The sequence below is a fragment of the Vipera berus genome (genome assembly GCF_964194415.1).
Source record: "Vipera berus genome assembly, chromosome: 2".
Taxonomy (NCBI): Eukaryota; Metazoa; Chordata; class Lepidosauria; order Squamata; family Viperidae; genus Vipera; species Vipera berus.
The window spans coordinates 221,744,286-221,768,073 of NC_138203.1; the positions used below are offsets into that span (position 1 = coordinate 221,744,286).

At 40.4% G+C, this 23,788-nt stretch overlaps 1 protein-coding gene across 2 annotated transcripts in view; it reads right to left on the minus strand.

Annotated features, from left to right (window-relative positions):
* The window catches only part of PCBP4 (poly(rC) binding protein 4), a 48,255-nt gene extending 31,919 nt beyond the window's left edge, over positions 1-16,336 (minus strand). For both annotated transcript variants that reach the window (XM_081318168.1, XM_081318169.1), the window contains exon 1: positions 16,167-16,336. The gene's annotated coding sequence lies outside the window, so the exon portion shown is untranslated. The remainder of the gene's footprint in view (positions 1-16,166) is intronic.
* Positions 16,337-23,788: the final 7,452 nt, after the last annotated feature.

A 23,788-nucleotide genomic window follows, 5' to 3' on the forward strand; every position in this document is an offset into this window, starting at 1 on the left:
GTGAAATATATTTTTCCATTTTTGCCATTGTTTTCCTTTTGTAAATGTACCATTTGCAAGGTATATACGAAGAGCATCAAACATTAGTCTGCATACATTTTCTTTATGCCTCTATTTCCTTTCCATTTCAGGTTGGCCCTATCATTAATAGATGATACAGGTGCTTTGCCAGGTGAAAGAAAAGTACTTTAGCAATTGATGGACTTGGGTGTGCCCAACTGTTGGGTCTGCCTAGTATCTTCAGAGGTGGGAGCTCTCATCCCTGCATAAACTGGCAGGTGAAACTCTAGCCCAGGGGTATGCAACCTTGGCTCTTTTATGACTTGTGGACTTCAACTCCCAGAATACCTGAGCCAGCTGGCTCAGGAATTCTGGGAGTTGAAGTCCACGAGTCATAAAAGAGCCAAGGTTGCATACCCCTGCTCTAGCCTATCCTTTTCTCTAAAGAAATTAGCACACATGGATGCCAAATACCGGTAATTTCCAAATCAATCTGTGATAAGGCTTCACCATGACTATTTTGTCTTTTGTTGCTGCTTTTTATTCATTTCGCATGAAATGAACCCATTCCTCAGTCTCAGCGCCCTCCTTCTATCCTCTGTGGAAAACCTTTCCCATTCCAAAACGTCCATGCTCAATGCATGTCTACCCGCTAATCCATGTTTAAACCAGTACTCCCCTCTATGTAACCTTTGCCATGCTGTCTCAATCTTAATCTTACTCCTCACATTTTGTATCTCTTTCCTCTGGCACATCAGTGCCGGACAATGTACTTCCCACCTTCATAGGGTATGGTTTTTCTGGGGAACTCGGGATTCCAAAGAGCTTTGGGTTGGTGATTATGATGATTTTCTCTTTGATTACCTAAGATAAATGATATTAAATCCCCCCTGAAAATCCGAAAGTAAAGCAGGATGAAAATGCTAGTTAACCCTGGGATGAGGCGAGAAGGCAACAGCTGTGTAAATGCAGCCATGGTCACCACCTCCCTTCTGATCTCTCAGCTGTCCCAAGCGGCAACTGTCTTATCAAAGAGTTTTAAGGGGCTTACTTAGACTCCACCGCCTTTATTCTTGCCTGGCAGATTGAGTGTCAGAAAAACCTGGGGCTTTGTTTGGGAGGACAAGTTATGGCAGGCTGGACAACTATAGTCAAGCCATCAGACTTCCTCTACCTTCTAGAGAAAGGAGCCCTGCATGCCGCTCCTATGCGGTAAGACTTTAGAAAAAGGATTAGAAAAGTGAAGTCATGGAGTGGGGCACAGAGCCATGAAGAGAAAGACAGAGGTACCACTGCTTCCAGATACAAGTTTGGTCTCGGAAGCACAAGTCTTACTTTGCTTCTTCTTCAGCAGACACAGACAGGAAGACCCCCCCCCCTCCCCTCAGGGGTGGGATTCAAATATGTGAACAACCGGTTCTCTGTGTGGATGCCGCTTCCTGAAGTCCATTCTGGGCCTGGGCAAAAAAAATAAATAGCTACCTGTTCTGCCGAAGTGGTGCGAACCGGCTGAATCCCACCACTGCCCCCCCGTCCCCCAATGGAGGGGGAGAAGGACCCCATTTGTAGCCTACTAATCAAAAAACAAAAAGATGATTGTTTCCCTACCTTTGCTTATATATTCTGTATTCCACAATCTCGTATCCTCTACCAGGGGGCTGAGGGTTTGAGGGTTCTGCACGGGATCTTGCTATTCCTGGCACTGCTCTCTTCTGGACAGAGAGCTCTGATGTTGTTCCTGGGATCTGTTGGAGCCACTCTCCAGGTTTAGGAATCACAGCCCTGAGTGCTCCTACCACCACTGGAATCACTTCAGCCTTTATGCTCCACATCTTGTCTAGTTCCTTCTTCAAGCTTCTCCTACTCCTTCCCGATGTGATCAGTACTTCAGTTCTGTCTTTCAGCCTGACCCTTTCCCGCTACTGGAAAGGGGTGGACTAAAGGCTGAGGATTAATTTATTTTAATTGGGGTTTTATTTGTACAGGGATAAATTTAATCTTTTTTAAACTTGGTTTTTAACTTTTGTATTTTTGGTTTTTAATTCCCTGTAAACCGCCCTGAGTCCTCTGGGAAAGGGCAGTATATAAATGTAATAAAATAAATAAATAAATAAATAAATAAATGTACATATAATTTCAGCAAGTTAATTCTTGGGAATAACTCTTTCTTTGGAGGTTATTTTTGTTTGGTTTGCTTTGGCATTTTAATTATTAATTAATTAAATGTATATATGCTATTTTAAATTTGTTTTTTTTAAATTTTAGAAATAACAATCCCAAATGGGACAACTGAATACTTCAAAAAGGATTCTAAACTATTTTGAACCTCCAGTGTCACTCAGGGGAACATTACAAAACAAAACAGTTGTTATTTTTATTAAAGTCAGTGCAAACTATTTCTCATGCTATAGCAAAAAATCATTACAGTACAATTTCCCACAAATTCAGTAGGGAAAAGGGGGCAAGGGGTGAGAATGCTTTGTGTTATCACCCCTGGAATGCAAGAGTGAAATGTCAGGATTGTCATATCTATGCTGTGATGTCGCAATATAGGTCTCGTCCTTTTTTGGCATTGCACTTTGTAGTAAATGCCTATGACCAATTCTAATTTACTGTACTTGGCAACATGTAAGTTGTCACCTTAATCTCAGTAAACATTTGCAGAATTTTCTGAAAATAAGCACAATCTAACAAAATGAATTTCAATGTAGAGAAAAGTAAAGTCTTACACTTAGGCAGGAAAAACCAAAAGTACACATATAGATTGGGTGAAATCAGGCTTAATAGCAATAACTGTGAGAGGGATCTTGGAGTCTTAATGGACAATCAATTAAATATGAGCCAACAGTGTGCGTCGGCAGCCAAAAAAGCCAATGCAATCCTAAATTGCATTAACAGAGGGATTCAATCAAGATCACGTGAGGTACTAATACCACTCTATAAAGCCTTAGTAAGACCACACCTAGAATACTGCAATCAGCTTTGGTCTCTACGCTATACAAAAGATGTTGAGACTCTAGAAAAAGTGCAGAGAAGAGCAACAAAGATGATTAGGGGACTGAAGGCTAAAACATATGAAGAACGGTTACCGGAACTGGGCTTGGCTAGTCTAATGAAGGACCAGGGGAGACATGACAGTGGTGTTCCAATATTTATGGGGCTGTCAACCTATTTTTCAAAGCCATCTGAAGGCCAGACAAGGAATAACGGATGGAAACTGATCAAGCTAGAAATAAGGAGAAATTTTCTGACAGTGAGAACAATCAACCAATGGAACAGTTTGCCCCTTCAGATCTTGTGGGAGTTTTATCACTGGAAGCTTTCAAGAAGAGACTGGACTGCCATTTGTCAGAAATGGTGTAGGGTCTTCTACTTGGGCAGGGGGTTGGACTAGATGATCTACAAGGTCCCTTACTACTCTGCTATTCTATTCTATTCTATTCTATTCTATTCTATTCTATTCTATTCTATTCTATTCTATTCTATTCTATTCTATTCTATTCGATACGTTCCTACTAATAAGCCTTTTGATCAATCACAGAATCACTTTTCTTTAAATGTTATATAGCTAAAAGTTATGCTCTCAGTCAGAGGAATTACTGAAAACTAGCCTGTATTTATAAGTTTTTTTCTACATAACTGACTGTTACGAATAATCCCTTTCGCTAGTTTCTGTTTCCCAGGAGAAATCAAAGCTTCGTTAAATTTCATGATTATAATATTAATACTTTATTTCAAAGAAAAACCTATAAGATTTAATTTTTTTTAACACAGGATGAGAAAACCTCTATTTCAGATGATGTTTTGAGCCAAACCAAACTACCTTGAACAATTATTTCACATATCATAATCAAAATGCTATGCAATTTTTTACATGTGTTGTTACTGTGTTACTATGTAAATTTGCATATATGGTTCCTTTCTTATTTTCAGATATCTGGATTTCTAATGTTGTTGGTAATGATATAAGTCATGATTAAATTTGATTACACTCCTTGTTGTTGTTAGCTGCGAAGTCGTGTCCGACCCATCGCGACCCTATGGACAACGTTCCTCCAGGCCTTCCTGTCCTCTACCATTTTCTGGAGTCCATTTAAGCTCATGCCTACTGCTTCTGTGACTCCATCCAGCCACCTCATTCTCTGTCGTCCCCTTCTTCTCTTGCCCTCAATCTTTCCCTGCATTAGGCTCTTCTCCAGTGAGTCCTTTCTTCTCATTAGGTGGCCAAAGTATTTGAGTTTTAGCTTCAGGATCTGCCCTTCTAAAGAGCAGTCAGTCCTCCTCTAGGACTGACCGGTTTGATCGCCTTGCAGTCCAAGGTACTCGCAGGAGTCTTCTCCAGCACCACAGTTCAAAGGCCTCAATTCTTTGGTGCTCAGCCTTTTTTATGGTCCAGCTTTCACTGCCATACATTGCAACTGGGAAGACCATACCATTAACTATATGCACTTTTGTTGTCAGGGTGATATCTCTGCTTTTTAGTGTGCTGTCTAGATTTGCCATGGCTTTCCTCCCAAGGAGCAAGCATCTTTTAATTCCTTGGCTACAGTCCCCATCTGCAGTGATCTTGGAGCCCAGGAAAATAAAATCTGTCACTACCTCCATTTCTTCCCCATCTATTTGCCAGGAATTGAGAGGGCCGGATGCCATGATCTTGGTTTTCTTAATGTTAAGTTTCAACCCATGTTTTGCACTCTCCTTCTTCACCCGCAACAAGAGGCTCTTTAGTTCTTCTTCACTTTCTGCCATTAGAGTGGTATCATCTGCATATCTTAGGTTGTTATTTCTTCTTACACTCCACTACTACGCAATTTTATTCAAAAACATTTTACACTGATTCGAGTGAGGCAGGCTGCTTAATATGGGGATTGCAGCTTTTGTGATAAAACTTGCCTGGACTGGGTCAAAGAGAAGGATGCTTGCTTACCAAATCAAGCCTCTTGTTTTGCAAAAAATAGTAAAAACAATCAAGTGAAGATTATGCTACTGCCCAGCAAAGAGACCATATCTAGTCAATGAACATTTAAAAATTAAGCAGGGCCAAAGACAATAGCTGTGGATGAAAGATGCCAAGAAATCCTAGGGCTACAGTCTACTCTAGACCGTGAAGTTGAAAGAAAACCACTTTATAGTACAATAAAGCTACAAAGGTGTGTCTGTGAAATCACCATGAGTCAAACTTGCCTTGGAAGATGACTTTATCACTTGGAAGGATGAGAGATGCTGATCTTCTAGTGATAATATGGACACATTCATACTCTTTGGTGTATATTCTTTGCAGCAATACAAAGAATGCTGCATTGTTTTTGTTTCCTATAACCCTGAAGTTTCCTAGTGGCCTCCCTAGAATAACTATTGCCAATATAATTAATAACTGGTTACTGAAGTGTTTATCTTTTTTTAGCCAAAGCAATAACTAACACTTTTAAATGTGACTGATCAGATGTATTGCAGTTTTCTAGTGATATCGGCTAAGAAGTCCTGTATTGGCAATGGGAAATGAATCAATTTCTTAGGCTGCATGAATTCTTATGTATTAGGAAAAAACGTACAATAAACGAACGACAGTATTGACTGTGAAAGTCAGTTGAACGATCATCTGATTTCAACAATAGTTCATTAGCAACATTCATTTCAAGCAATTATCCCTAATCACAAAGATAGAAACCTTACCAACAAAATTAAAAAGCTTACATAACTGTAAATTTAACTGACTGGAATGCCACCTATAGATCACTTTCATGCTCAGTGCTTGATAATTTGTATTAAATTCTCTGCTGAAAGTTCTAATCAGATTCCTCATGTAGTGATTCTAGATTGCCTTCCTAAAGTTCTTAAAGACTCATGATTAATATAAGAGGTATGATTAATATAAGATTGGAAAGAAACTCTTGCTTTTCAATGAAGTAGATGTATACCATCCTTCAACTGCTGATAACAGTCTGAGCTGATGAAACATAAATAATTCATGAGAAAAGGATTGAACTTGACTTACTAGAACTTGTGACAAATCTCTTGCAGAATATATTCATCACTACCAGAGCTTCTATCAATAATTTAATAGTTAATTCTATAAAATCTTCTATGCTATTCCTTGAATAGAACAAATTTATCCTCATGCTTAAAATAAGGATGGTTTGGGATGGAGGAAAAAGAGAAAGATCTGGAGATAAATATTGTTTGTACTTGTTCCAAAAATTTAACATAATTTTAAAAATGGTTTGGGGATTGTAGATATTAATTTCTGAATGTCATAGAGGAATGATACTGTAAACAGCCAAAGACTAATTCAAATTTTACCTACTGAATGCTATTTGAATTTTTAATTAAATGAGTTAAATGGTTTAACCGATAAATACAATATCAACATGTTTTATATTTGTATGCTTTACCTCCATTATGCTTTTTTTCTATATCCTTACCATAAACAAAACTAAATAGAAGGCAGCAGAACTGGGAGTGTTTCAAACAGATTTTTTTTTAATTCAAATACTCTACCGTGACTTCATAATCTCAATAATTTAATCTATCCAAAATAATAGATAGATAGACAGACATAGACAGACAGACAAAGATTCGTGTTAATTCCACAAAACCTAGTCTGATATGCTATGAAAAAAGTAGAGTGGATTTTTAACATGGCATAAAATTCATGTGGCTATAGAGTGGTAAGACTGACAAAACTTCAAACTGCATAGGACAAAACAGAGGACCCCAGGGTCACATCTAGAAGTACCAACATTGTAATAGACACTTTTCTTTCCACCCATCAGTCTTCCTATCCCACCCATTTTTTAATGTAAGACAGAATACCATCTTGCTGCAAAGTACTCCCCCCCAATACACATCTAACATCACCTTTATTTTCAAGATGCTTCTGAGCCTCACCATAAGCATGATCAGTGGCTGAAGTACAGTACTTTGCTTAGAAGTGGGAACAGCTGCCTAGAAAAAAGACAAAGATAAGCAGGGGGCTCGTAGAGAGCATCATGCATGTGGGGAGGGGGGACTAGCTTCAGGCAGTATTCTTGTAAATCAGTACTTTGTAAATGATTGGATTCTTCTCTGGCAGCCATTTGGTGAGTAAGAAAGCTGCCTAGTCACTATGAAATGTTCTCAAAATTCCAAATATACCCACCAACTCCAAAAGTTTGGGGACATCTGGAATGTAATTTTAAGGGGATTTATTGTATTGAGCCTTTCTTGGCCTACTGCGTAGCAAAGTAATACCAGAGTAGCACTGATTCAAGATCAGTTCTCAATAGGACCGAAACAATCCAGGGAACTGACTTCATTGAAGCATATAACTAAAAATGAGATGCATTCATTCCCTTACCTTGGGAACCATCTAAAATGCTATTATAAACTTTAGATGAGAATCTAAGTTGAGAATTAAACTTTAATATAGATAAATGTATTATTTATTCTCTAAGTTAAAAAGATGCTGTATAAGACAATTCAATGAAATCAGTTGAAACAAAATTATATCACTATTACTTATCCATGTAATTCCCCTTATTCTGTAGGCTCCATAATACTTCATTTTCCATTAAGGATGTTCTTGTATATTTCTGTGCTTAGTACATATTCATTGTAAAAGGACTTGCTTTCTATATTTTATTTACTCACAAGCCAATTGGCAGAGGGCATGTACTTTTCCAAAGTCACGCAATAAAAAATGTAACTCTTGCCAAGATAATACTTAACATTATCTCTGCAGATGGATTTCGGCTCTTGACCCATACCAAGCATTTACTATTATTAATGTGCAGCTAGAGATTTATACATTAGGGAACAAATACATTGACAAGAAAATAAGAGTAGAAAAAATAGAGGCGGCGTAACTTTGTAAGCAGTTTATTTTGACTAAAGAATGTTGAGCTTTTGTATATAAATGTACTATCATATGTTACTAAAGTATAATGTTACATTTCAAGCCGCTTCATATTTCTTATCCATGGGGTACTACATCTAGATTGGCTGATCACACACACTGACATGCCATTTGCATGGTTCAACATAGCAAAATACTTTTCCTGAGCAAGTAATCAATATAACTCCATACATGTGATTGAAACACAACCTCATTAAGCATTTAATCTCATTTATATCCTGATTCTTTGGTGACCATGGAGACTGGCTTAGTTCAGAAGTTTCAGCAGTAACGTCAATGCTATAAGGGTCAATTTAGATCCTAGACGTTTGTTTGCACAATCCAAGTAGTTATTTTTACCATGACAATGGATCTTGTGATTAAAAAAAACAAAGACCGCTCAGTGGATTACATAGGCATTTTACTGTCACTGTTACATTTCTGGCATAAAGTTACAGAAATGAAATTCAGAGGAGCAAATATGTGACTTGCTCACAGAAAGTAGAAAACTACAAAATGCAGCTTTAGCTCTGTTGCCAGCTGAACAAAATTTCAAAAACAAAGGGACAAGTGAAAAGTAATCAGCTACTCAGTTATGTGGAATAATAATGAACAAGCAAACATCTTAAAAACAAGAAAGAAACAGGGACACATAACAACTTGGAACCAGAGGATTATCAGAAATATTAAATGTTGAATTGAATTTACCCATGATCTCATCACTCTGTCAAAGAACTACAGTGTTCTTAAGGTTTTAGTCCCAAATATATAGTTCTTACTGACTTGGCATTAAGTCAATGGAGCTTGTTTTTGAATATACATACTTAGACTGCATCAAACATGATCAATCTTAATGCACATTTTCATACTGTCATACTTTGGATGGATCTGGCGATAGGAAGAAATGCCAACCCCCCACCTCTAGAAACTGAGGCAAAGTAAGCTTGTCTGAGAGGAAATCTCCTGCTGTGGCTATTGTTGATTTCACAGATGACAGGGAAAACAAAGATGCCACAGACAGTATAAGCAACCAGCAGCTTGAAAAGACAGCAGATGGTAAGAATGGCAATATTTGCCAATGGAAAGGATCATCAGCCCTCGCATCTTATTAGTGCCTGATCCATTGACAGCACTTTGGCTCCCAGGTCTCAGCCCAGCTCTCAAATCCCTCAGATTACCCTCAGAGGATAAGGAAGCATGAGGAGAAAACTGAATTTTATCCAGCTGCAGCCACAAACAGTTCAGGCGATGGGCTGACAAAGTGCTACAGAACCTGCTAATTATTAAGCCAGAAGTCTCAAAAGATGAACTTTTCTTGTTTCTCTAGGAGAAATCAAGTAATTCTCCTTGATTTGCAAGGTAGGTACCAGTGCATTAGTGACCTACGTAAAAAGCACATTAATATGAGACATAAGAAACAAACATTTAATCATAGGTAAGCTTAAAGTTCCTTCAAGTTCAGCTCAACTCCCGGTGACTTCATGGACATATCCACATAGTTCTCTTGGCAGTAATCAAGAAGTGGATGGATGGATTGCATTCTTTCAGGGTGATTTTTTTCAATTTTCCCAGGACTCTGGATTTCTCTGGGGGCCTCTCAACCAAGTACTAATCACACCAAATCCTTCCTAGCTTTTCAGCATAGACAAGATTAGCCAGGGGCTATCACTGGACAAAGTCAGAGATGTGATATTAATTTTTTCGAGATAGGCCTTGCCTGTCACATCAGATTAATATGTTTATGTTAGGCTTTCTACAAATGCAAGGGTTCAATCGCTATTCTTCTAATGTATCCTAGATATCTGTTGAGATTAGCAACATGAAGTTATGTAAATTCAACACAACAAGAAACAAAACAAAACACTAGAGCAACCCACACAAAGAGCCAAGATCAAACATTATCCAATGGTCAGAATATATCGTGGAGGTTTACTGAAAACTCAGTATTGGCACAGGCTCATTAATTATTAATGAATATAAATATGGATCACTGAAAAATATGAAAACAGGAGTTCGGTTCCTAAAAAAGCAAATCACAATAATAACTTGATAAAGAGATTTGTTTTTAATTTGTACATTTGATTCTTTGGGTTGCTTGGGTGAATTAATTTATGGGGAGAGTCATTTGGGATTTTATCTTCCTCATAATCCAAGCCACATATCTTATTATTACATTACTTACCCTAAATAAAACTGTAACCTTAGTCCAGGTGTTAGTTAGAATCCACACCCATGTACAAAAATCATGGAAACCATGTTTTTGGATATCCTAATGAATGAATGCAAGAGGCCTGGAAAAATGAAAGTTAGAAAGTCGTCTTAATTAATTTCATTCTCTTGCATTTATTTATTTATTGTACAAATAGGACAGCTTTTGTACCTCCTTTTCTTGTTAAAAACAAGTTTTTTCCTATTAGCTAGGATTACAATATTTCTCTAGCTACAATCTAATTTGTGAATACACTTTTTTCATTATATGTGGTTCTTAAATAATAAAACATTATTTAATGAAAATATTTCACATGTGGGCAAATAAATCTTCTTACCATATCTGGGACATTCACACTGAAAATCAACAAGATGGAAGTAAGAATTCACTGCTCCACGTTATAGAGCTGTTCTTTTTGTTAAACACTAAACTTCTTTTTATTAGGGGGGATCTTTGTAATGAGGTGACAGCAAAACTTTAGATTTAGCTTTTCCTTAGCCTATCTGTCCCCTTGTGTTCTCTTTTGTGGCCTAATCTTAGAAAAAGCCAATCTTTGGCAGATAGGAGAAAAAGTCCAATGTCAAATTGTTTCCCTTAAAAAAAAAGGATCAAGGATTCAATGAATCTTACACTAGTCTCTTCTCCTTAAGCCACAGAACTGTGACTTACATAGTTTTAACTTAAGCTTACAAGTTTATGACTTTACAAAGAAAAAGCTCAATAGCTTAGCCCATTTTCTAGCAACTGGCTTGTAACATACTTTGTCAATCCAAGAAGTCTTCCAGGCTAATGCAGGGTGTACTTTGAGACAATGGTAATTTTGGCATTGGGCTTTAGATAACAATATTTATCTATCTATCTATCTATCTATCTATCTATCTATCTATCTATCTATCTATCTATCTATCTATCATCTATCTGTCTGTCTGTCTGTCTGTCTATCTATCTATCATCCATCTATCTATCTATCATCTATCTATCTAAAATTGGGATAAGCTAACACTGTGATATTAGGGGACCCTTTGACTGAATGGCACCTTGCAGTTCTCCTCACAGATTCTATTCTGAATGGCATCACATGAAGTCTGATATCAAACCTTTCTAGCAGACATCATTATACCTGACTCAGTTATTACCGGCCTGTGCACTGGACCATATGCAGCAATTGTGTATGGCAGTAATAATATTGCCAAGACACATTACTGTACTTGTAGTACTCAGTACACATTAAATATCATACACAAATGCTCCTTATTATTATGTATATCACATTATTCACATCCCAATATATGTGCATTCAATAAATATTACTTCATCTTTACATTCCCATAGGATTCCCAGGCCATTTCTAATTTCATACAAGGTTTCATAGCATTTGGCACTATTCCCATCCTTTTCCAAGACTGATGAGATTAGTTTATAGTTTTTTGTGCTGAGTGTATAATTTGCACATACAGAATTTCAGGGTGAATAGATCTGCCACCTTTTGTTCTAAAAATAAATTAGACCTCAGGCATCATCTCTTCCAGAGAAAGGAAGGAAGGAAGGAAGGAAGGAAGGAAGGAAGGAAGGAAGGAAGGAAGGAAGGAAGGAAGGAAGGAAGGAAGGAAGAAGGAAGGAAGGAAGGAAGGTGTGAGCAAAAAGTTCTACCATGCTTGGAAATTTCCCTTCTTTTTTTTAAAAAAAAATCACTAACAATGAATGTATAACCTTAACGCTGGCACTAGTGGACATTCAGGCTCCACAAAGTAGATTCAGAAGAAGCTTGGGCCCGGGCCTAGTAAAACCACAGGCAGTATTCCAAAGGCCTATCCCAGTCTGGTCTGAAATACTGTAGGCAAATCTAACATTACCCATAAACATTCTCCTAAGAAAAGCTTTCAAATAAAATTATTTTTTTTAAAAAAAACTCTCTCTGAAAGTATGTATTGACAAATTATGAATGTTTGCTTTAGACATTATTAAAGCTAAAAGTACCAATCGAAACAATGCCTAGAGTCTTTGGAGTTCCCCAATATATGGGAACAGATGCTGGGGGAAAAAAGATGCTTCCTTAACAAGCTGATATCTGAGACATGGGTTTCACTTTGCATTGTGGTAAAGAAGGCTCTGCATCATTTCTCATTCCTGACCTTGATTATCTGCAATTTGATTTATTGTCTCATTCTGTTCCCCTGAGAAAACTCAATTCCTCCCTGTTGCATGACATCATCAGTGCTGTCCTTCTTTAGCTCATCCTGCTACTTCTTTAGAGTATCCTTAATATATTAACTATGGGACGTGGTGGCTCAGTGGGTTAGGACGCTGAACTTGTCGATCAGATGGTCGGCAGTTTGGTGGGTCGAATCCCGAGTGCCGTGTAACAGAGTGAGCGCCTGTTACTCGTCCCAGCTTCTGCCAACCTAGCAGTTCGAAAGCACGTAAAAATGCAAGTAGAAAAATAGGGACCACTACGGTGGGAAGGTAACAGCGTTCTGTGTGCCTTTGGCGTCTAGTCATGCCGGCCACATGACCATGGAGATGTCCTCAGACAAGCGCTGGCTCTTCGGCTTTGAAACGGAGATGAGCACCGGCCCCAAGAGTCGGAAATGACTAGCACGCATGTGCGGGGGAACCTTTACCTTTACCTTTAATATATTAACTGTAAGAACCTTCTTTGGAAGGCATAGAAATGCAACACAGAGGTGTAATAGTCGGTCTAGCTTCATCATAATAAAAACCAACATTAACTTTGCTAAAAGTTAATGTAGATTTTGTTATGATAAAGCTCAACTAACAATTTCTCACATCCAATCATTCCCAACTAGTTTTTTTTAAAAGAATGAGTGCCTTTAATTCTTTCTACCCAGTAGAAAGAATCAAATATGAATGCGTCCACTGGGAAATATTCAGAAGAGGACTCTTTAAAAACAGTACCTCACCAGTTTGAAATTGGTATTAGCAGAACTTATTTTTATCACTGATGACAATGGAGGGACATGCTGCAGAGGTGAGACAGGATCTTTGGGCTTGATTCTAATCACACCCTAAAGCAATTAAAAATGATAATCATAAATCATCATTTAGTGATTTTACTTTATCTTCCTAATAATGGCTAAACACTGATAATTTCTTGAAATGCACAAAAATCACTGATTATATCCTGGCTTTTTACAAAGCCACTCTAAATAAGAACTCTTTTTCCATTTCCTACCAATGCAGCTGGAGAGCACAAAGAATAACATAGTTTTAATAAGCTGCCAATGGAAGCTTGCTTATGTGGGCAGTTTTCTCATTAATCTTCCCCCACTCACCCCCAGCTTTCACATGAGAGGGATCTCTTACTGGAGCACAAGAACAATTCCTGGTGTGTTTCCTGAATAGTGAAGAGGAGGAGAGGAGAAGCCCTTGGAAAAATGACCTCATTGCTGCTTTGAATATTGATGTGCAGTTCCCAAACTGCATGGACAGGGAAGGGTGGAGGATGTGTGGATCCTAACAAGACAAAGAGGCAAATGTTTGAGGAGAAAGGGGGAATTGGGATAATGTAATCAAGGCTGTAAAAGCACCAGAGGAGGATGAAAAATCCACTAGAACAGGGCTTTTACTGTAGAGGATGATGCCCTGCAGAAATCTGGAACAGAAGGCCTTATGGATGAGTTAGCTGGTCACATGAAATAGATTATTATCAGAAGGGTGGAAGGAGAAAGAGAAAGAGGCACCCTTAGGAGACAAAGTTCTTATTCACTTATTTAATGAGGTCAAGACCTGTTTTTTTAAAAAGACAAAATCAGTTAGAAAAAAATCTGCAAAAGGTACAGTCCAGAGTTGCATGTAATCCTCCACCATTTTTTGCTGAGCAGATGGGGCCAAAGATCTGTAACCCTTTTTTGGGACAAGGGCAAGAGTTAAGGGGTGTCTTATGCTTTGTGGATATTCCAGGAATCCATTTCATGTGTTTAAACTCTTGGTCCTGCACTCAAAATGGGCTCCGTCCCAGTCTTTTTTGGAGTGTGGCTCTTGACCTGCTGGATAAAAGCCTGATGCGACCCTTCAAGCTACAGATCCCTAACTTGGGAGAAAAATTCTGGATGGGACTAAGATCCAACCTTTGTTTTTGGAGCTTTGTTCTTCATATGCTTTCACTTTTCCAACATGAAAACATGTAAAACTTACACACACACACACTTCTGCCTTTTAGGAGAAAATGACATTTCAATAAGCCAAAGTTCTCTTTCACTGAATTTCTTTTAACAAATTGGCTTCTCCAGCCTTTCCTAAATTTGCGCTCTCCGGTTCTGTTGCTCTGGCTAGACATTCAGGCTGTTGGTAGTTCTAACAAATTGGGAGGTACCACCTTGGGCAGAATTGATGTCTCTGATTTTAAACATATCTGTTTGGAATTAAGACTATCAGGAATTTATTTTTAAGTAAGTCTATTTAGGACTTCATGTCAGAACCTTCCCCCACAATAATGGTCAGACAGCTTTGGAGAGGAGACAAATGTCCTAGAGTGGTCATGTGATACAGTGGGCCATTTTGCATGATGATGGGTCATTGGCGGCCCTCTCCAGCATGGCTGATAATTGTGGGAGTTACATTCTTAATATATCAGGGGCACACCAGGTGCAAAGAATGTCACCTGCTAGTAAAAAAGAGTTTATAGGCAAAAAATAAAGTACTGTGTACCCTTCTTGGCATCATTTTAACACAAGGCTGGCTGAAACAAAGTTCCCCTCACTTGACCAAACCAGTACCATCTTCGCCCTTCTTTTTGGTTATCATAATTGGTGCCCCCACCCTTTAATAAAGAGGATGAAAAATGACTGGGAGGGCTGGCATTCTGTAGTGGAGGGGAACAAAAGGATGTGCACAGAACAAATGCAATCTGCTGCCAAAGTGCGGGGGGGGGGGGGGAGATATGCTGGAAACAGAGGCTGTGTGACAAATGGAATGAGCTGGGTAGAGATTCATCACCCAAGCTGTCCCCAAGGGCCTCACCACAAAAGCAATCTGAGCACAGAAATAGGCCATGCCAGTTCTAAGCTCAGGACAGGAAAGAAGATGAACAGGGTACAAATATAGGAATTGGGAGGATGGGTACACCCGTAGGCTATGGAGAACAGCCCTGAAGTTAGTTGAAAGGTGCTAACAACTCATCTGTGCCAGGAGACAATTTAAGAAGTTGGCCAGTGAAAGGAGGAATCCCGCAGATAAAGCAGGACAGGAAGCTAATAAAATCAAAAGTGCCCAGGGAGGGGGCTGAAAGTTCTGAGCCAAAAAATCCTGTGTTTGAGGGGGCCATCCAGGAGGAAACCAAATGAAAAAAGAGCAGGTGCTGACCGTCAGCTGAGAACAGAGTGGCATAAGAAGGCTGAAAGATCCCCGAGCGGTAGCGAGGTTTTGGTACATAAGACCAGAGCTGGGAATTAAGATCAAGGCAGGATTGCCGAATTTGGGCTAGCGATCTTTAGCCTTTTCTCCCATCGCCTCAGTTAACTCAATACTTTTTCTTCCCTCTGAAGACGTGAGAAGTCTGCGACCGGCCAACTTGCCCAAGTTCGGCAAAGACGCAGCACCAGATTATGGCCGCTGGATTTACTAATTAGGGGGCTCGGGGGAGAAGCGATCTTCCCGGGCATCGGCTTTTGAGACGCGCTGGATCCGAACACCGCAAGGACCGAAGAACTAAGAGCGAGGTGTGGGATGGCGCGTCGCGGCATGTGCGCGCGTGGAGGAAACTGGGCATCAACAACTAGCCGCCCACTCCCAGTGCCGCAACACCGTAGCCCGTCCTGACCGCTCCCTGAAGAAAAACTTCTGTCCAAAACTGGCGCGGAAACACACGGTTCGGGCAGATGGGAAGCCAAACTTTTTTTTTTCCCTCTCCTTCCCTAGAATTCCCGGCGGCCGAGCCGCACGCTTTCCCAGGGGCCGCGCGCTTTGCATGCGGCGGGCAGGGAGGGAGGGAGCGACTCCTGCAGCTGCTAAAGTTGCTTTTGGTGCCTGGGGTGCGCATGCTGCTCCGAGGTCGCTCCCCAAGACGCCCGGCTCCTTTAGCATCCCCAACTCCGACGCAGTTACTTCTCTCTCTCTCCCTCTTACCTTTGGGGTGTCTCCAGAAAGGTCCTTTGTGCCTCCTAGTCCCACATTGTTACCCGAAGAAGCGTCTGTAACAACTGGGAGTGACATCAGCCTGGAACAATGAAATCAAGCGCTTGACAGGCGAGGGAGGCGCAGGCCAAAGCCTCGGGACTATTTTGCCTCTCCTCCGCCCCCAGCGAGCTCGCCCAGCCTCCCTCCGTCCCTCCCTTGCTCGCTGGCTCCCTCCAGGATCCAATTACAGTGGATAAAGGAGACACTAAAAGGAACAATGCACACTGGGTAAGACCATCTGCCAAGGACAGAGACATTACAACCAACCAACCCCCCCCCCCACCCTTCTCTCTCTCCCCCCTCCCCGCTTGCAATGCAGATTGCCCTTCCTCTGTTGTAGTTGGAATTCTTTTCCTGGAAACTGGTGAGCGAGCGGGCATCGTTTGCCTGCTTTGCAGCCAGCCAGAGCAGGAGGTCGCGGAAGGCTGGTCCTCCTCGCGCGTGCAATACTTGGATCTTCCCACTTTCGCTGGTTTTCCCTCGATTTGTTTTATACGAAACCAGATGGATTTGGTTGCTTGCTGTCTTATCAAAACAGAACGCTTGTATTCGGCAATAAGAGTTGGAGGGAGAGTCGCAGTTCAAGCTAGTTAGTTCCCTGGTGTAGAATCGCTGGGCGGTTTACCCGCGTTTTTTGTGGTGACTTGTGCATACCGTGCAATTGTACCAGCAGGAAAAGTGAGTCAGTTTATCCTAAAGCAAGATAGGCTGAATCCTTTAAATGTGTGACTTTGGGATTTATTATGATGTCTTTAGCATTTAATGCATTTTTCCACCATCCAGATCAAGAATTCTCTGCCAATATATCTCTTGGTTGTGTACATAGTTCGACCTGATTTCCTCCACATTGCTAAACTAGTACTCCCCCCACCTCCACAGTGTGGTTGGATTTATGAAGCCCTAGACATATTTGTGGGTAAATATGGTGACTAAATCCAAAACGGGGTGGGTGGGTGGGGAAGGCACTAAGTTGGGGAGAGGCTGCTGTATTAAGTCCTATGTACCTTTCAAGGAGCCGTAAGACTACTCATGAAGATGGTAAAACTGTTCTTACACCCTCAGGGCCATTGCAGTCTTATATCAGAGAAAGTATCAGCACCATTAGCACAGACCAGGTCCTATGAACACTGTGTTCCTGGCAGTTCAGAAGAAGGCTATAGGTTGCCTTTTTAAAAAAACTGTGCCGTTCCCATGCTTCTGGTTATTTATATGTTGGCTGAACAGAAGAATTTTTTATTTTTTTTATTTTAATTCCATTTATATCCCGCCTTTCTCCAAAGACTCAGGGCGGCTTACAAGCTTAGCAGTAGCCTTCATTCTATGTATATGCCTGCTTATTAGGGCTTTCACACACACCCCCAAGCGGCATTATTACAAAGTCAGCTTAATTGCCCCCAACAACCTGGGTCCTCATTTTACCTACCTCGGAAGGATGGAAGGCTGAGTCAACCTTGAGCCTGGTGGGATGCGAACCTGCACTAATTGCAGGCAGCTGGTGTTACTTAAGGAGGCATTAGCCCACTGCTCCACCAAGAATGTTTTTTTTAAAAAATATATTCAATAAGAAAAACAAGAAGTGTTTAGAACAGTTGCAGAGATATTTTTGATGTTTGTGTAGGAAGAAAAATCATCAGGGTCCAGTCCAAGCTGAGAATAAACAAAATGGAGACTGCTTTAGAAAGAAGGTTGGAGTTTATTGAAGAGGAGAGCCAGACAGAAGCCTGGCTCTGGGAAAGCTGACCACATGTTGCTGGGAATGGTGGGTTTTTATACTTTCTGGGGCTCTTGAAGTTGTTTCCTGTTCCTGTTTGAGGCTTTCAATTTTCTGTGTCATAGACTTGACCTAAGTCTGAGTGTGCCCTTTTAGTATTGATGGGTTAATCCTATTATGTCCCCAAGGGTCATGTCTTTTAGAGTTTGGGTGGGGTGTGTAGATTTTAGAGGTCTTTGTCTTCCTAATCTCAGCTTCTAGCTTCCTGGCCCCAACCTTCCTGAATGGATTATTAAATTTTCATTTCTAAAAGCTGGCCTCTGCCTAGTTTCTGCTTGGAGCTATTAAGAAAACTGGGCTTGCTTTTCTGATTTTAAGATCTTCTCCATTATTCCTTTGGATAAATATATTCTGCCTTTTTAATGTTTCCCAAAATATTCTTCCATCCTTCCGAGGTAGGTAAAATGAGGACCCAGATTGTTGGGGGCAATTAAGCTGACTTTGTAATAATGCCGCTTGGGGTGTGTGTGAAAGCCCTAATAAGCAGGCATATACATAGAATGAAGGCTACTGCTAAGCTTGTAAGCCGCCCTGAGTCTTCGGAGAAGGGTGGGATATAAATGGAATTAAAATAAAATAAATAAATAATAAATTTCTTTCTCTGGATTCTTCCCACATTCCCCCCTTTGTGCCATAAGAGTGTGAATGACACACTTTTACTGACACAAGATTAAAATTGATCTGGTCACGGAGACTTGATAAACAAGCTTTTAAACTGTTAATGCAAAAAAGGGGGGGGGGGAGACACTAATAGAGGCAGCAGAAAAAGATCCCTGCAGTGGCTCCCAAAAGGGGAGCTTTTCAACTATGAAAGTCTAAATTCTGTTAGGCAGAAAAGAAATTTATAGTGTCCAATATTCTGTGCCAATTCTTTTCAGATGTTGGATGTCACTGAGCTTCCAGTCAGGTTTGCACATTCCTCAAAACTACTCACAGCCATGTTTGCCTTAGTACATAACCATCGGCTGCCGATTTTCAAGGCTTATTTCCTGCCTTAGCTCAGTGCATCCAGGTTTTTGATGTCCAATTGAGGTTAGACAGTGTGCAAGCCAATCTATTATTTTTTCTTAAATTGTACATAGTGAGTCCACCAGTGCAACATATTCAGGGCTTGGGTTTGGAGATCTCTTTCCTGCTACCTCCTCAGTGAGAGCATGAATTGCAAATTGCCTGAGGGAGGCTGGTTCCCTCCCCCTTGGAATTTCCAGCAAGTTGTGCACGCAAAGCTTTAGTTCCACACAGCAAGAACCAACCTAAGGAGCTTTACCTGAAGGTAGGTGAAAGGGATAGACTCAGTGTGATTCTGAATGGTGTGTGTGTGTGTGTGCATGTGTGCAGGCAGCTACTCATACAAAACAGTCAATACAAGCATCCTGGACAAATTTTCCCTCCTAACAGACAGAAGTTCAAGGTGTTCAGTACTCGCTGTGCCAACTGTTCCCAAATGCCATCCCTTCATGAATCCATTCCACTGCTTAATTACAATACAAATGGGGCAAGAAAGAAAACCTTACAATGAGTTTCTGCTCTTCCCCCATAGTCTTTCCTAGTTGTCTTCTGAGGCTTCATGTGGGGGCCAATGGCTCCAGGACTCCTTCCTTCCTCTGTAGGTTTCACAGGCATCTGGGGGGATGGTAGGACTTGGGAAGATCTGTTCCACTCTGGTTGTATGTAGCTTTCAGATGGATGGCTGGATTCAAACCCCATTCTCTGCTCAAATGGATGGAGGCAGCGTCTGGGTCAGTGTGCTCTGCTTCTAAAGATTGTGGGGGGGTCATCTGTGCAGGGCTGAAAGACATGAAAACAAGGTCCCCTCCCCCAGAAGCATGGCTCTGGGAAAGCTGACCACATGTTGCTGGGAGTGGTGGGTTTTTTACCTTCTGGGGTTCTTGTTTCCTGTTCCTGTTTGAGGCTTTGCATTTCCTGTGTCGTGTACTTTGACCTGAGTCTCAGTGTGCCCTTTTGGTATTGGTGGGTTAATCCTATTATGTCCCCAAAGGTCATGTCTTAGAATTTGAGTGGGGTATGTAGATTTTAAGAGGTCTTTGTCTTCCTAATCTCAGCTTCTAGCTTCCTGGCCCCAATCTTCCTGAACGAATTATTAAATTTGCATTTCTAAAAGCTGGCCTCTGCCTACTTTCTGCTTGGGGCTATTAAGAAACTGGTCTTGCTTTTCTAAGATCTTCTCCATTATTCCTTTGGAAAAATATATTCTGCCTTTTTAAAGTTTCCCAAAATATTTCTTTCTCTGGATTCTTCCCACATTAACATGGATTATAAGGGCTTTCCAAAGTTTTTTTGTCTAGTGGCGAAATGAACCAAAATGGATCTGCTTCTCCGGGTGGATTGTTCTACAGCTGGAGGCCACCACTGAATAGGCTCTTTCTCTTACTGCACAATCTCTTTCTCTTGAAAAGCATGCACTAAGTAAACCCTAATCTTGAGCTGTGAGAAAGAGCCCTAATGGTTAACAGGGCTGAGAAATACACTAGGAGCCCATGAGGCTGACAAAGCAGAGTGCAGGGTGCTTTTATCACCCACTCATCTTTAACAACCATGCCCTGAACTGTTGCTGGACTGTTTCAGTGACAACCCCTTATTCAGTACACTGAATTCCTGTCTCAATCCTCAAGTGCAAACTAAAATATAGGTTTGCATTGTGAGATCTATTTGAGGAGTGCTTTCCCCCCCTCACCCGCCTTAAATTAAACAATAGCTCTGGACTGAAAAGAAAAAGCTTTCGTGCCTAATAAAAAGCAAAATGAAAAAAAGTGGTGCTAAATGGAAATGGGAGATGTTGCATTGCAAGAACCCACCAGAGACCACCTAGTGCTTTAGAGATGCCATGTAAGCATTCCTGATATACGATCACTCTTTACTTCCCCTGGCTGACAAAAGGTGCCTGAAAATAAATACTGTCATCTAGCAGAAGCTGGTTAGGGCTGAAAGAAATGTAAGGAAGAGGATGGATTGTTGATAAAATATATAATACATTTATAGTAGATAGGTCCTGAAAAGGAAATCCATGTGTTGTCTATCATTAAGCTGTCAGTTATGCCACCTTTGCCCCCTTGTATGTGCAGCACATCAAGCTGTTTTTCTCTCTAGCTGCCGGCAACTCCCGAGGGTCTCTCCTCCATCATTTACTACCTGATCTGGGCATTAGGCTTTGAATATGGCTCCCTCAGCTGATATCACTTGAGCTGCAGTCCTTTATAGTCTTTAGGTCACTTATTACAATAGTCGTGAAAGAAGGATTCCTAGAATCAGAGTCAGGTAACTGAGACCCACCACATCCATTCAAGGCAAGAATCAGAATTAAAACGACCCCAAAGTTTTGCCCAGCTCCTGATTGAAAATATGTAGTGAAAGGGAGCCCATCACCTCTATGCAAAAAGGCTTCCACTTTATTGCTTTGGTCATAAGAGAAATGAATGCGTTATTTCCCCAAAGTCTTAAAGTGTGTCTCTCTTACCCCCCCCTTTTTTTGCTGCAGTGAAATTAAGCAAATTACTTGCTCTTATTTTAAGAAACTTCCCAGTTTCTTTGTTTTTTTCCATAACATGTCAACAGTTTCCTTGTTACCTTACAATATCTTCTGATAACCGGACCCTGCGGCAGTCACAGAGGACCTTGCATGCCTAAATGTATAACTGTTCAGTCAGTGCAGTAGGTTCTGTAACATAGCCAGCTGTTTGCACCAGACTAGCAAAATGCAAGCGAAGGACTGACAATTTGCAAGGGAAGTAATGAAGGGAACTTGGATGCTTAGCATTGTCTCATAATGCAATTGCTGTTTAAACGTGCCTATCTATTTTAGTAGGCATCACAGAAAGAAAGGCGAGTAGAGCAATCGGTTCACACATGCATGTTAATTATTTGTTTGGCAGCAGTATTATTGCCAGCAGATGACTGCCAACAGATCTTTTAAACTGCCCACCGTTGCCATAAAGGCATGCTTTTTTGCAGTGGGGGGGTAGAGGGAACATGCAGGTAAAAACATTCAGCTCTATGAAAAAGTAAGAGGTAAGAGACTGTTGTATGCTGGTTTCTCTGAGAAGAAATGGATGCATTGTTATACCTATGGATGTAGCGAAGAGGAGCTAATGCAGCTGATATAGATGTAAGCAGTGGTGGGATTCTTCCAGTTCACACCAGTTCGGTAGAACTGGTAGCTAATTTTTTTGTTGCCCAAGCCCAGAATGGACTTGTGGAAGCAGCATTCAAACAGAGAACCGGTTGTTCACATCTTTGAATCCCACCACTGGATGTAAGTGTACTCAGCATAGAAAGACAGCATTACCCCTCTGGAGCTCTTCTCTTTTGTGTATGAAAAGCATTACAAAGACGGCACTACTCTTCTTTTTTGTGTACCATGGACAATGCCAAGTATACAGGACCAGGTTCTTGAAACAAGATGTTGATTTTCTAGCATTCTATGCCTTATTTATAAGGACTGCAAACTTCCACATTCAAATAAATATACAATCCAATTTTTCTATTAAGGATCATTAAAATTCTCCTAAGAACAAGCCATAACTACATGAAGAAATTCATTTCTGCCTTCAGGGGCGCTACCACTATAATACAGTAGAAAAGAGGTTTCTTTAGGTCTGCTTCTATCCTGCTCCAGGTGGGGCTATGCTTTAAGATGTTCTGAAAGAGGTATAGTGTTGTGTTCTAATTTGCAGTACCTATATTACTATATCTGAGTAACCTGTGTAAGTTATATCGAATTCTTACTCGCATGATATGTTTTGGTAAAATCACGTATAGAGCCCTGCTTTTATGTAAGAATCAACCATATTTTTTTAAAAAATGGGGTACTTTATATATGCAGGATATATTTAATTATTTTAGGAGTTGTTATGTATAATATTCCTGAAGCTGAAACTCAAATACTTTGGCCACCTAATGAAAAGGAAGGACTCACTGGAGAAGAGCCTAATGCTGGGAAAGATTGAGGGCAAGAGAAGAAGGGGACGACAGCGAATGAGGTGGCTGGATGGAGTCACTGAAGCAGTAGGCGTGAGCCTAAATGGACTCCAGAAGATGGTAGAGGACAGGAAGGCCTGGAGGAATGTTGTCCATGGGGTCAAGATGGGTCGGACACGACTTCCAAGCTAACAACAACAACAACAACATGTATAATATATTGGGGTTCACATAATATTGTTAGCCAGTCACTTAAAAAAGTAGAGCACAGCAAATGAAGCTTGATCAGCACTAACCCACATTAGCCTTTACTAGCTTAGAACATTCTGTGACCCATTGTATATAATGTATAATGAAAATGAAAACGTACAAAAATGGATTCACTTAATAATCAAATTAAGGAAGTTGGGTGAACTTTTATTTTTGTAAATTGTTGGATGTCATATACCTGCAAGTATGAAAGCCGTGTAAAACTGGAGGGGGTAGAAGTCATGTAAAACCCTGTAAATGGGGTTATGTAATGTAAGATCTGTATCTCTTAGCTTTGGAAACTTAACTGAAGTTAAGTTATACACCATTCTGATAATGCTTCTAGATAACACTTCCCGCAACTGCTGAACATAAAGACATTTTCATTGATTGATTGATTATGGACCATCAAAACATTGTTGATTCCTAGTGACCACATAAATAGATTTTCTCCATGATGATCTGTCCCTAAATTAGTCTTTCAGGTCTTCCAACAGTGCACTCATCACCATTGTTAATGAGTCCATCCACCTTGCCACTAGCCATCCTCTTTTTCTTTCTTTTTACCTTTCCCAGCTTTCTGCAGAGAGATAAATATTTGATAATGAGTCTAAAA